The sequence below is a fragment of the Triticum dicoccoides genome, chromosome 3B (assembly GCF_002162155.2).
Source record: "Triticum dicoccoides isolate Atlit2015 ecotype Zavitan chromosome 3B, WEW_v2.0, whole genome shotgun sequence".
NCBI classification, from domain to species: domain Eukaryota; kingdom Viridiplantae; phylum Streptophyta; class Magnoliopsida; order Poales; family Poaceae; genus Triticum; species Triticum dicoccoides.
Window position 1 is genome coordinate 569,062,977 of NC_041385.1, and position 12,771 is coordinate 569,075,747.

Genomic DNA, 12,771 nt, shown 5'->3' on the forward strand with positions numbered 1-12,771 from the left:
GGAATATTAGATTCCAATTTCCCTTAAAGAAGGGCATGGAACACTTCCCTAGAAATAAAATAAAATTACCATATGAATCTATCATGAGAGCCACTTATGGATTGCCTACCAAAGATGGCAAAACCTAGATCTATCCTTGCTTTTATGCCTAGCTAGGGGCGTTAAACGATAGCGCTTATTGGGAGGCAACCCAATTTTATTTTTATTTTTTTTTTGCTTTTTGTTTATGTTTAGGAATAAATAATCCATCTAGCCTCTGTTTGGATGTGGTTTTATGTTTTAATTAGTGTTTGTGCCAAGTAGAACCTATAGGATAACCTACGATGATAGTTGATTTGATTCTGCTGAAAAACAGAAACATTGCACGCATGAATATAATTTTGTTAAATCACAGTAACGTGATTTTGCGTTGATTCTTTTTGATGCTGTTCAATAAATAAATTGTCCAGGACTTCCTATTTTTGTAGAAGTTTTAGAGTTCCAGAAGTTTGCATTAGTTACAGATTGCTACAGACTGTTCTGTTTTTGACAGATTCTGTTTTGCGTGTGTTGTTTGCTTATTTTGATGAATCTATGGCTAGTAAAATAGTTTATAATCCATAGAGAAGTTGGAATATAGTAGGTTTAACACCAATATAAATAAATAATGAGTTCATTACAGTACCTTGAAGTAGTCTTTTGTTTTCTTTCACTAACGGAGCTCATGAGATTTCTATTGAGTTTTGTGTTGTGAAGTTTTCAAGTTTTGGGTGAATTATTTTGATGGATTATGGAACAAGGAGTGGCAAGAGCCTAAGCTTGGGGATGCCCATGGCACCCCCAAGATAATCCAAGTATACCAAAAAGTCAAAGCTTGGGGATGCCCCGGAAGGCATCCCCTCTTTCTTCTACTTCCATCGGTAATTTACTTGGAGCTATATTTTTATTCACCACATGTTATGTGTTTTGCTTGGAGCATCTTGTATCATTTGTGTCTTTGCTTGTTAGTTTACCACAATCATCCTTGCTGTACACACCTTTTGAGAGAGCCATACATGAATTGGAATTTTCTAGAATACTCTATGTGCTTCACTTATATCTTTTGAGATTGATAGTTTTGCTCTAGTGCTTCACTTATATCTTTTGAGCGTGATAATTTTTGCTCTAGTACTTCACTTAGATCTTTTAGAACATGGTGGTGGATTTGCTTTAAAGAAACTATTGATCTCTCATGCTTCACTTAGATTATTTTGAGAGTCGTTATTAGCATGGTAATTTGCTTAATGATAATATACTTGGTATTCAAGATATGTGAAACTTTCTTTTGAGTGCGTTGAATACTAAGATAAGTTTGATGCTTGATAATTGTTTTGAGATATGGAGGTGATAATATCAAAGTCATGCTAGTTGAGTAATTTTGAATTTGAGAAAATGCTTGTGTTGAAGTTTGCAAGTCTCGTAGCATGCACGTATGGTTAAAGTTGTGCAACAAATTTGAAACATGAAGTGTACCTGGCTTGTGCATCCTTATGAGTGGCGGTCGGGGACGAGCGAGGGTCTTTTCCTACCAATCTATCCCCCTAGGAGAATGCGCGTAGTACTTGATTTTTGATGACTTCTAAATTTTTGCAATAAGTACATGAGTTCTTTTGACTAATGTTGAGTCCATGGATTATACGCACTCTCACCTTTCCGCCTTTGCTTGCCTCTCTAATACCGCGCACTTTTCGCCGGTATCATACACCCACCATATACCTTCCTCAAAACAGCCACCATATCTACCTATTATGGCATTTCCATAGCCATTCCGAGATATATTGCCATGCAACTTTCCACCGTTCCGTTTATTATGACACGCTCCATCATTGTCATGTTGCTTTTTGCATGAACATGTAGTTGAGATTGTATTTGTGGCAAGGCCACCTTCATAATTTTCATACATGTCGTTCTTGATTCATTGCATATCCCGGTACACCGCCGGAGGCATTCATATAGAGTCATATTTTGTTCTAAGTATCGAGTTGTAATTTTTGAGTTGTAAGAAAAATAAAAGTGTGATGATCATCATTATTAGAGCATTGTCCCAGTGAGGAAAGGATGATGGAGACTATGATTCCCCCATAAGTCGGGATGAGACTCCAGACGAAAAAAAAGAAAGGACATAAAAAAAAGAGAAAAGACCCAAACAAAAAAATGAGAGAAAAAGAGAGAAGGGACAATGCTACTATCCTTTTACCACACTTGTGCTTCAAAGTAGCACCGTGATCTTCATAATAAGAGAGTCTCATATGTTGTCACTTTCATATACTAGTGGGAATTTTTCATTATAGAACTTGGCTTGTATATTCCAATGATGGGCTTCCTCAAAAGTGCCCTAGGTCTTCGTGAGCAAGCAAGTTGGATGCACACCCACTTAGTTTATTTTGTTGAGCTTTCATATACTTATAGCTCTAGTGCATCCGTTGCATGGCAATCCCTACTCACTCACATTGATATCTATTGATGGGCATCTCCATAGCCCGTTGATGCGCCTAGTTGATGTGAGACTATCTTCTCCTTTTTGTCTTCTCCACACAATCCCCATCATCATATTCTATTCCACCCATAGTGCTATATCCATGGCTCACGCTCATGTATTGTGTGAAGGTTGAAAAAGTTTGAGATTATTTAAGTATGAAACAATTGCTTGGCTTGTCATCGGGGGTATAGAAGTTGGGAACATCTTTGTGTGACGAAAATGAAGCATAGCCTAACTATATGATTTTGTAGGGATGAACTTTCTTTTGCCATGCTATTCTGAGAAGACATGATTGCTTTGATTAGTATGCTTGAAGTATTATTACTCTTATGTCAATATGAACTTTTGTCTTGAATCTTTCGGATCTGAATATTCATGCCACAATTAAGAAGATTTACATTGAAATTATGCCAAAGTATCACCCCGCATCAAAAATTATTTTTATAATTTACCTACTCGAGGACGAGCAGGAATTAAGCTTGGGGATGCTTGATACGTCTCCAACGTATCTATAATTTTTGATTGCTCCATGCTACTTTATCTACTGTTTTGGACTATATTGGGCTTTATTTTCTACTTTTATATTATTTTTGGGACTAACCTATTAACCGGAGGCCCAGCCCAAAATTGCTGTTTTTTTTTGCCTATTTCAGTGTTTCGAAGAAACGGAATATCAAATGGAGTCCAAACGGAATGAAACCTTCAGGAACGTGATTTTCTCACCGAACGTGATCCAGGAGACTTGGACCCTACTCCAAGAAGTAACCGAGGAGGTCACGAGGGTGGAGGGCACGCCCCCCTAGGGCGCGCCCCTACCTCGTGGGCCCCCTGTTGCTCCACCGACGTACTCCTTCCTCCTATATATACCTACGTACCCCCGACAGATCAGAGACGGAGCCAAAAACCTAATTCCACCGCCGCAACTTTCTGTATCCACGAGATCCCATCTTGGGGCCTGTTCCGGAGCTCCGTCGGAGGGGGCATCTACCATGGAAGGCTTCTACATCAACACCATAACCTCTCTGATGAAGTGTGAGTAGTTTACTTCAGACCTTCGGGTCCATAGCTAGTAGCTATATGGCTTGTTCTCTCTTTTTGGATCTCAATACAATGTTCTCCCCCTCTCTTATGGAGATCTATTCGATGTAATCTTCTTTTTGCGGTGTTTGTTGAGACCGATGAATTGTGGGTTTATGATCCAGAATATCTATGAATAATATTTGAATCTTCTCTGAATTCTTTTATGTATGATTGAGTTATCTTTGCAAGTGTCTTCGAATTATCCGTTTGGTTTGGCCAACTAGATTGGTAGTTCTTGCAATGGGAGAAGTGTTTAGCTTTGGGTTCAATCTTGCGGTGTCCTTTTCCAGTGACAGCAGGGGCAGCAAGGCACGTATTGTATTGTTGCCATCGAGGATAACAAGATGGGGTTTTTATCATATTGCATGAATTTATCCCTCTACATCATGTCATCTTGCTTAAGGCGTTACTCTGTTTGTAACTTAATACTCTAGATGCATGCTGGATAGCGGTCGATGAGTGGAGTAATAGTAGTAGATGCAGAATCGTTTCGATCTACTTGTCTTGGACGTGATGCTTATATACATGATCATACCTAGATATACCCATAATTATGCTCAATTCTGTCAATTGCTCAACAGTAATTTGTTCACCCACCGTAGAATACTTATGCTCTTGAGAGAAGCCACTAGTGAAACCTATGGCCCCCGGGTCTATTATCATCATATCAATCTCTATCACTTTATTATTTTCTTTGCTTTTACTTTGCCTTTTACTTTTCACTTTGCATCTATATATCAAAAATACCAAAAATATTATTTATCATCTCTATCAGATCTCACCCTCGTAGGTGACCGTGAAGGGATTGACAGCCCCTAATCGCGTTGGTTGCGAGTAGCTATCATTTTGTGTAGGTACGAGGGACTTGTGCATGGTCTCCTACTGGATTGATACCTTGGTTCTCAAAAACTGAGGGAAATACTTACGCTACTTTACTGCATCATCCTCTCCTCTTCGGGGAAAACCAACGCAGTGCTCAAGAGGTAGCACTACTCGGTTTGCGATGAGTGGCATGCTGAGCGATCGTGTGGGGTCGAGCCGTGGAGGAGGGTCAGACACGAACACGACAGACGTGATTTAAACGTTGGTTTTGCTCGATGGTGCGATCCAATGAAACGAAACATTTTTGATGGCGCGATCCATTTTTTCTCTCCAGATAAACGGAAACTTTCCACTACATTTTCATTCCTATTCCAAGGTTGCCCCGTTACAACATTCCATCAAATACAAAGGAAAACTAACACGCATGCTGATGCATCTCAATGATTCACAGATCATAGCCAATATTTACTTCACAACTAAGGATAAAAGTTGTGAGAGCGTGTACGAAAGAAAAACTACTGATGGGGTCACTATGACTTAAACCCTAAACCCTAAACATGATTTAATTTCCTGGCCAGGTAGAACCTGTCGAAGGAAAGACAGATGGCACCCTTGGATCATACGATGCTTTTGTGCAGTTCCACTAAAATCGACCTGAGCATCCCTGATGGCAAATATATTGAAGAATTGTGATTAGAATAATAGTACTGGCACTAGTTCATGAGACATAAACTCATCACAAGTAGAAGCCAGTAGAAGTAGAGAAAGATCGACATGGAGATGGAGCTACGGCAGTGGAGCAAGCCGGCTCCAAAAGGAAGATGGACTATACCTGGGACATCGGGCTGTAGCTAGAAGGGCGGTTGGGACGCGACATCAGCCCATACCGCGGTGACCCCCGATTGGGACGCACCGACTGTGGGTTTTCTCCCTCGCCGATGTCGACCGCGTCTATGCAGAACATTGTTCCCTTCCCCCAGCCGCGGGATCAGGCCAGTCGTTCTATGCTTGTGAAGGGAGCAACCTAAGCAAGCAGGCTTGTAGCTTAGGCTCCTGCTAGTGTATATATAGTGGTTTTGTTTTTCTCTCCATATCAACCATTTTATATTGCGTACGTGTCATTCAAGAGTGAAATGATGGTTGCTTCTTCCGACTAACTTACTGTGTGATTTGACTACTCGTTAGTGTCCCCTACACGTACTCCCCCTACGTGTATGCAATAGTCACAGTACACATGGACGCAAAAACACGCGCGACGCCCTAATGCATGCATGTCCGAGCACACGACGGAACACACACGGTCACGCTCAAGTGCTCAACCTACACGTGCATGCACACACATACTCAGTCTGGGTGAGCTAGTGACCGTATAAACACCGGAATATATATATATATATATATTGAGCGCAATGAGCGTATTATGAAGTCCACTGACCGTATTTTTACAAATATACAGTGACAGACAGTGTATTTATCTCGTTTGAAATTAAGCCATATTAACCGGAGAGGAGGCAGTATGGACTAGCATTACTTTGCTGTGTCCCGTCAACTTGTCGAACGAGGAGAAGGTTGCAGGACGGGAGAAGCTTGCGCGCGGTGGCTCACATGACAAGGAGAAACTTTTGACTAATGCAAGCTCTCCCTCGCTCAGGCGGTGGACGTGCAATAGTTAATTCGGTGTCAGATTGTCAGAAGCATACACTATACTACTAGTGCTATTATTGTTCGACTTCCCGAATAGGCGAACAGCCAAGCGCAAAGTTTACTACTACTACTACTACTACTATAGTCTATAAAGGTATGTACTATACTAGTACTAGGAACCGGATGGAGGAGCGTCTGCACTCTTATTATAATTTTAAAATGTGATAAAGCAATCTTCAATACATTTGGTTCTCTTCGAGGGTTCTCGCATGTGATAATGGAAGTTGATTGCATGGAACACTCGCCACAATTCTCGCTTAATTCTGGCTCATATCCTGTTACAAATAGTAGCGCTCGATAATATTTCCTCTTTTTTTGTTATTCAGCATGTAAACAGGTCAGCAAACCTTGCGGCGCATCTTCGTGCGAACCGTGCTTGCTGCACTTTGAATGTGGCCGAGAGCTGGCTTGATGAAACACCTCGCTTCCTACTTCTTTTTTTGCGGGGTACCTCGCTTCCTAGTGACCAGTGTCTTGGCTGATCGTCCTAAGAATGCTTATATATGAATAAAGCTCTCTCATTTACCCGCAAAAAAGATTAAGCCATATTAACCGGAAAGGAGGGAGTATGGACTAGCACTATTTTTTGGTGTGTCTCGTCAACTCGTAGAACGAGGAGAAGCTTGCAGGACAAGGTGAACCTCGCTTACGCCTTTTGACTAATGCAACCTACCCTCGGTGGACATGCATCAGTCCATTCAGTGTCAGATTGTCAGAGGCATACACTGTAGTACCCAACATGCGGAGTACCATCATTGTTCGACTTCACGAAGAGGCGAAGAGCCAAGCGCAGTAGTACGAGTAGTACTACTACTAGAACCGCATGGTGGAGCGTCTATACTCTTATTTTTTTATCTCTGATAAAGTACACGTTTACTCCGGAGAAGGGCGGAAAACGGTAGCCCAACATGTAACGAATGATATCGATCAACCAACCATGCTCGAATATATCTTGGCCTCCATGCGAGCCCGTCTGTGTGTTCTCGCTCCTCGTCTCTCTCAAGGAATAGCGGGTTGGCTCTTTGCCGTCAATTGAGATCAGTTTGCTCACACTCCTGTCCCACATGTCAGTGATATGCCAAGAGGAGGTGCGTTGACCAACTGGCCATACACATACTTGGTTTCGCACCTTCATACTCCTCCTCCTCCGTCACAGTTTATAGGGCGCGCTTCATTATGATGCATTTCTCTCAATGCATTTCCACCACCATAGAAACTTTAGAGCGTTTGATTTAATGCTCAATTAATTAGGGCGTGGTAACCGCAATCAAGTCCACAATTTTCTCTCCATGTACTCTGTACTACTACGGAGTGGAGTAAGTGCATGCATGTGTGTACCCGGGGTGGAAGCACTGCATGCATGTGTGTACGCATTATTCCCTCTAGTAATAGATGCCGTGCTATTAGGCTAGTCATAGTGGGAGTAACATAAATAGTAACATAGACGCCACATAAGCAAAAAAGATGACGTGTCATGTAATTAAAGAGGAGAGAGAGACAAATAGAGTAACATAATATGTTACCATCACATAGCGGTTTCCAATACAAAATGAGTCTACAAAGCAATAAATGAATATATGCATGTTACTACACCTATGACACTTCCCACTATGAAGATGGTGACATGGACTAGTAACATATGTATGTTACTAGTCTAAGTTACTCCTCACTATGACTAGCTTAACTACCAATGCTATTTTTCACGCCGATCGCTGGTCGCCTTGGTCCCACAGATTTCTTTTTTTTTGAAGCACGTTGTATAAACAGTGACGGATGGAGTAGTATGAGCGGATTCAAAGAAGAGCGTATTGATGGTTGCTTCTTCAGAGCAACTTACAGTGGGAAAGGTGGGGCTTATGATTTGACTGCTCATTACTCACTATTAATGTGGCGCAACGACCGAGCTGAGTCTCCCATGCGGTTGTGCACTACCCCCTCGGTTCTTAAATATACTCCGGAGTATTTGTCTTTCTAGAGATTTCAACGAGTGACTACTCAAATATTTGTCTTTTTAGAGATTTCAAATGGACTGGCACATACAGATGTATATAGACATATTTTAGAGTGTAGATTCACTCATTTTGCTCCGTATGTAGTCACTTGTTGAAATCTCTAGAAAGACGAATAGAATATTTAGGAACGGAGGGAGTACACATACGAAGCAAAATGAGTGAATCTACACTCTAAAATATGCCCATTTGAAATTTGTAAAAAGACAAATATTTAGGAACGAAGGAGTATAATTTTGTGCATGGCACATGGACCCGGATGATGAAGAGGCTTCTGGCAATGGTATCAAGCTTCCACCATTTGTTTACATAATTGACGTACTATACAAATAATTTTCGAGCGAGATGAAATTGTACAATGGTGTGAGCTTTCAGCTTTTGTTTTGCGTGTCTTGCCATCGATCCTCTTTCGGAAACAATAAAAAAACTAACTTCCTTGATAATGCATGTCAATTATTAGCAGATCAGAGCTAATAATTACATCACAACTGAAGACAGAGTTGTGAGAAGGTGTTAAATTAAAATTGATCCATGCTTTCATTGGCAGCAACGTCCCCCCGTCTCTGTCTAAATCAACAAGGCATGTTGGGGAAAAAAGTAGCTGTGTGGAGCATGCAACATTCCGATCATTTTATGCAGTTCCACTAAAATAGAGTTGAGCGTCCCTGTTCCAAAGATATTAAGTGTGATTACGATAATAGAGGGCTGCTGATGAAACAATAAACACACAAATAGAAGTCGGTCACCTTTGCAGTCTCTCTTAAGACTAACTAGTTGGAGAAGATTAGGCTCGGAGTTGGATGAGGAGGATAGAGCAAAACCAATCTCCCTTTGTGCAGTCGCACTGAAATGTAGAGACGTTACCCGTGTGACATTTTAGTACAACTGCACAAAACACTCTTAAGAAAAAAGTGATTTGTGCAGTTCACCAAAAGGTTGCAATAGCAACAAGGTGAAATGGATAGCCCTGTTTGCAAAAAAGAGGTAGAAATGAAACAATTACTGGACAATAACAGTTGATGACACATGCGACGACAAAAAAGAAGCATATTCCTTATCCTAAGGGAAGATAACAACATGGTTGTGTTTGTCTAAAACGGTGTGAGGATAAGAATGCAATATGGAAAGTACGCCGAACGAGCTACGTTTTGGGCAAAGAACTATGGAAGATCCACATGCAGTGACGTGGGAAGACGGGCAGTGGATCAAGGCCGGAGGGGATACTTGGAGGTCGTCGGGATGTAACTAGGTGAGCTGCGGCGGGCGGAATCTGCGAGCAGGTGGCGTAGGCCCTACCGTGCCAGAGCTTGGTCAGAGAGAACAACGTGTACCGCGGATCGGGATGTGCTGCCTCAACGCCGTCGAACGGAGAAATGATGCACTTCCTTCCTTTCCCCCGCCGGTTGGGATGTGGCCGGATCAGTGACCAACGGTGAGAGAGAGAGAGAGAGAGAGAGGCCACCGCACTCCCTTTCCCTCGGCGGACGGGATGCGGCCGGATCAGTGACCAACGGTGAGAGAGAGAGAGGCCATCGCAGCCTTGTGTGAGATACTCTGAAGAGCGACAAACCAGGCAGGCATGCTCCATTGTATATAGTGAGCGGACTACCTTTTTCTCCATAAAAATCATTTTATATTCTGTGTACGTGCCATTGAGCACTATAACTTTATTTAAAAATAACGCGGCAACACGTCAAGTCGAACTTTGTTTCATGCACGCGTGGTACACGACCTCCCTAGGTAAACAATCGCTACAGGCGTTCAAATTTGCACATGGGCTGTGATGACCCACAAGTATGGGGGATCTATCGTAGTCCTTTCGATAAGTAAGAGTGTCGAACCCAATGAGGAGCAGAAGGAAATGATAAGCGGTTTTAAGTAAGGTTTTCTCTGCAAGCACTGAAATAGTAGGTGATAGATAGTTTTGTGATAAGATAAATAGTAACGAGCAAAAGTAAATAAAGTAAATAAAGTGCAGCAAGGTGGCCCAATCCTTTATGTAGCAAAGGATAAGCCTGGACAAATTCTAATAATAAGGAAGGAGCTCCCTGATACCTCTCCAACATATCTACTTTTCCAAACACTTTTGCCCTTGTTTTGGACTCTAACTTGCATAATTTGAATGAAACTAACCCGGACTGACGTTGTTTTCAGCAGAACTACCATGATGTTGTTTTATGTGTAGAAAAGAAAATTTCTCGGAATGTCCTAGAAATCCACGGAGGCACTTTTCAGAATTAATAAGAATTTTTGGCGAAAGAATGAAGGCCAGGGGGGCCACGGGCTATCCACGAGACAGGGGGGCGCCCCCCCTAGGGGCACACCCTCCTATCTCATGGGCCCCCCGGACCTCCTCCGACCTCAACTCCAACTCCATAATACCGTCTCGGGGAGAAAAAAATGAAGGAAAAAGTTTCATCGCGTTCCACGACACGGAGCCGCCGCCAAGCCCTAATCTCTCTCAGGAGGGCTGATCTGGAGTCCGTTCGGGGCTCCGAAGAGGGGGATTCGTCGCTGTCGTCATCATCAACCATCCTCCATCACTAATTTCATGATTCTCACCGCCGTGCGTGAGTAATTCCATCGTAGGCTTGCTGGACGTGATGGGTTGGATGAGATTTACGATGTAATCAAGTTAGTTTTGTTAGGGTTTGATCCCTAGTATCCACTATGTTCTGAGATTGATGTTGCTATGACTTTGCTATGCTTAATGCTTGTCACTAGGGCCCGAGTGCCATGATTTCAGATCTGAACCTATTATGTTTTCATGAATATATGTGTGTTCTTGATCCTATCTTGCAAGTCTATAGTCACCTATTATGTGTTATGATCCGACAACCCCGAAGTGACAATAATCGGGATACTTCTCGGTGATGACCATAGTTTGAGGAGTTCATGTATTCACCATGTGTTAATGCTTTGGTCCGGTTCTCTATTAAAAGGAGGCATTAATATCCCTTAGTTTTCACTAGGACCCCGCTGCCACGGGAGGGTAGGACAAAAGATGTCATGCAAGTTCTTTTACATAAGCACGTATGACTATTTACGGAATACATGCCTACATTACATTGATGAATTGGAGCTAGTTCTGTGTCACCCTATGTTATAACTATTGAATGAGGAATCACATCCGGTAGAATTATCCATCACTGATCCATTGCCTCCTAGCTTTTCACATATTGTTCTTCGCTTATTTACTTTTCCGTTGCTACTGTTACAACTACTACAAAAGCCCAAAAACATTTACCTTTCCTGTTGCTACTGTTACCATTACTATCATACCACTCTTGCTACTAAATACCTTGCTGCAAATACTAAGTTATCCAAGTGTGGTTCAATTGACAACTCAACTGCTAATACTCAAGAATATTCTTTGGCTCCCCTTGTGTCGAATCAATAAATTTGGGTTGTACTTCACCCTCGAAAGCTGTTGCGATCCCCTACACTTGTGGGTTATCAAGACTAATTTCTGGCGCTGTTCCCGGGGAGCATAGCTCTATTCTCTGAGTCACTTGGGATTTATATCTGTTGATCACTATGAAGAACTTGAAAGACGCTAAGACCAAGAATTATCCCTCAACTACGAGGGGAGGTAAGGAACTGCCATCTAGCTCTGCACTAGATTCTCCTTCCGTTATTAGTAGGCTTGCGACACCTAAACCTGCTACTGCTATGAATTTTGATATGTCACATGTTGTCGATGATGCCACTTCTGCTTTGCATGATACTTATGATGAAACTACTTCTGTGCGTGATACTACTTCGCCATTAGGTGAATTTCTAGATGAACAACTTGCTAGAGTTGGGGGGAATGAAAATATTGAAGATGCTATTGATGATAGTGATGATGAACATTCCCCCAATGATTATGTTTTTCCTGTTGTTCCTAAGGGTTATGTTATGAACAAAGAAGCTGCTGAAGCTATTCTTGCTTGCAATGATAGATCTGATCTTAAGAAATTATTAGCTAAATGGAAGCAGCAGTATCTTAATGCTAGAATGAAACCCGATCCTACTTTTCTACTTTACCTATCTGTGTTACTGATAAGGATTATGAATTCTATGTTGATCCTGATATTATTACTTTAGTTGAATCTGATCCTTTTTATGGCCTTGAATCTAAAACTTTTGTGGCACATCTTACCAAGTTGAATGATATAGCCACTCTATTTACTCATGATGAGAAGTCTCGTTATTTATATATCCTTAAGATATTTCCATTCTCATTAAAGGGTGATGCTAAGACTTGGTATAATTCTCTTGCTCCTGGTTGTGTGCGTAGTCCCCAGGATATGATTTATTACTTCTCTGCTAAATATTTCCCTACTCATAAGAAACAAGCTGCCTTGCGAGAAATATATAATTTTGTGCAAATCAAAGAAGAGAGTCTCCCACAAGCTTGGGGAGGCTTCTCCGGTTACTTTATGCTTTGCCTGATCATTCTCTTAAGAAAAATGAAATACTTGATATCTTTTATAATGGACTAGCCGATGCTTCCAAGGACCACTTGGATAGTTGTGCTGGTTGTGTTTTCAGGGAAAGAACAGTCGACGAAGCTGAAATACTATTGAATAATATGTTGACTAATGAAAATAATTTGACTCTTCCCGAGCCAGTTCCTGAAGTAATTCCTGAACCAATTGAGACAACTCCTGAGCT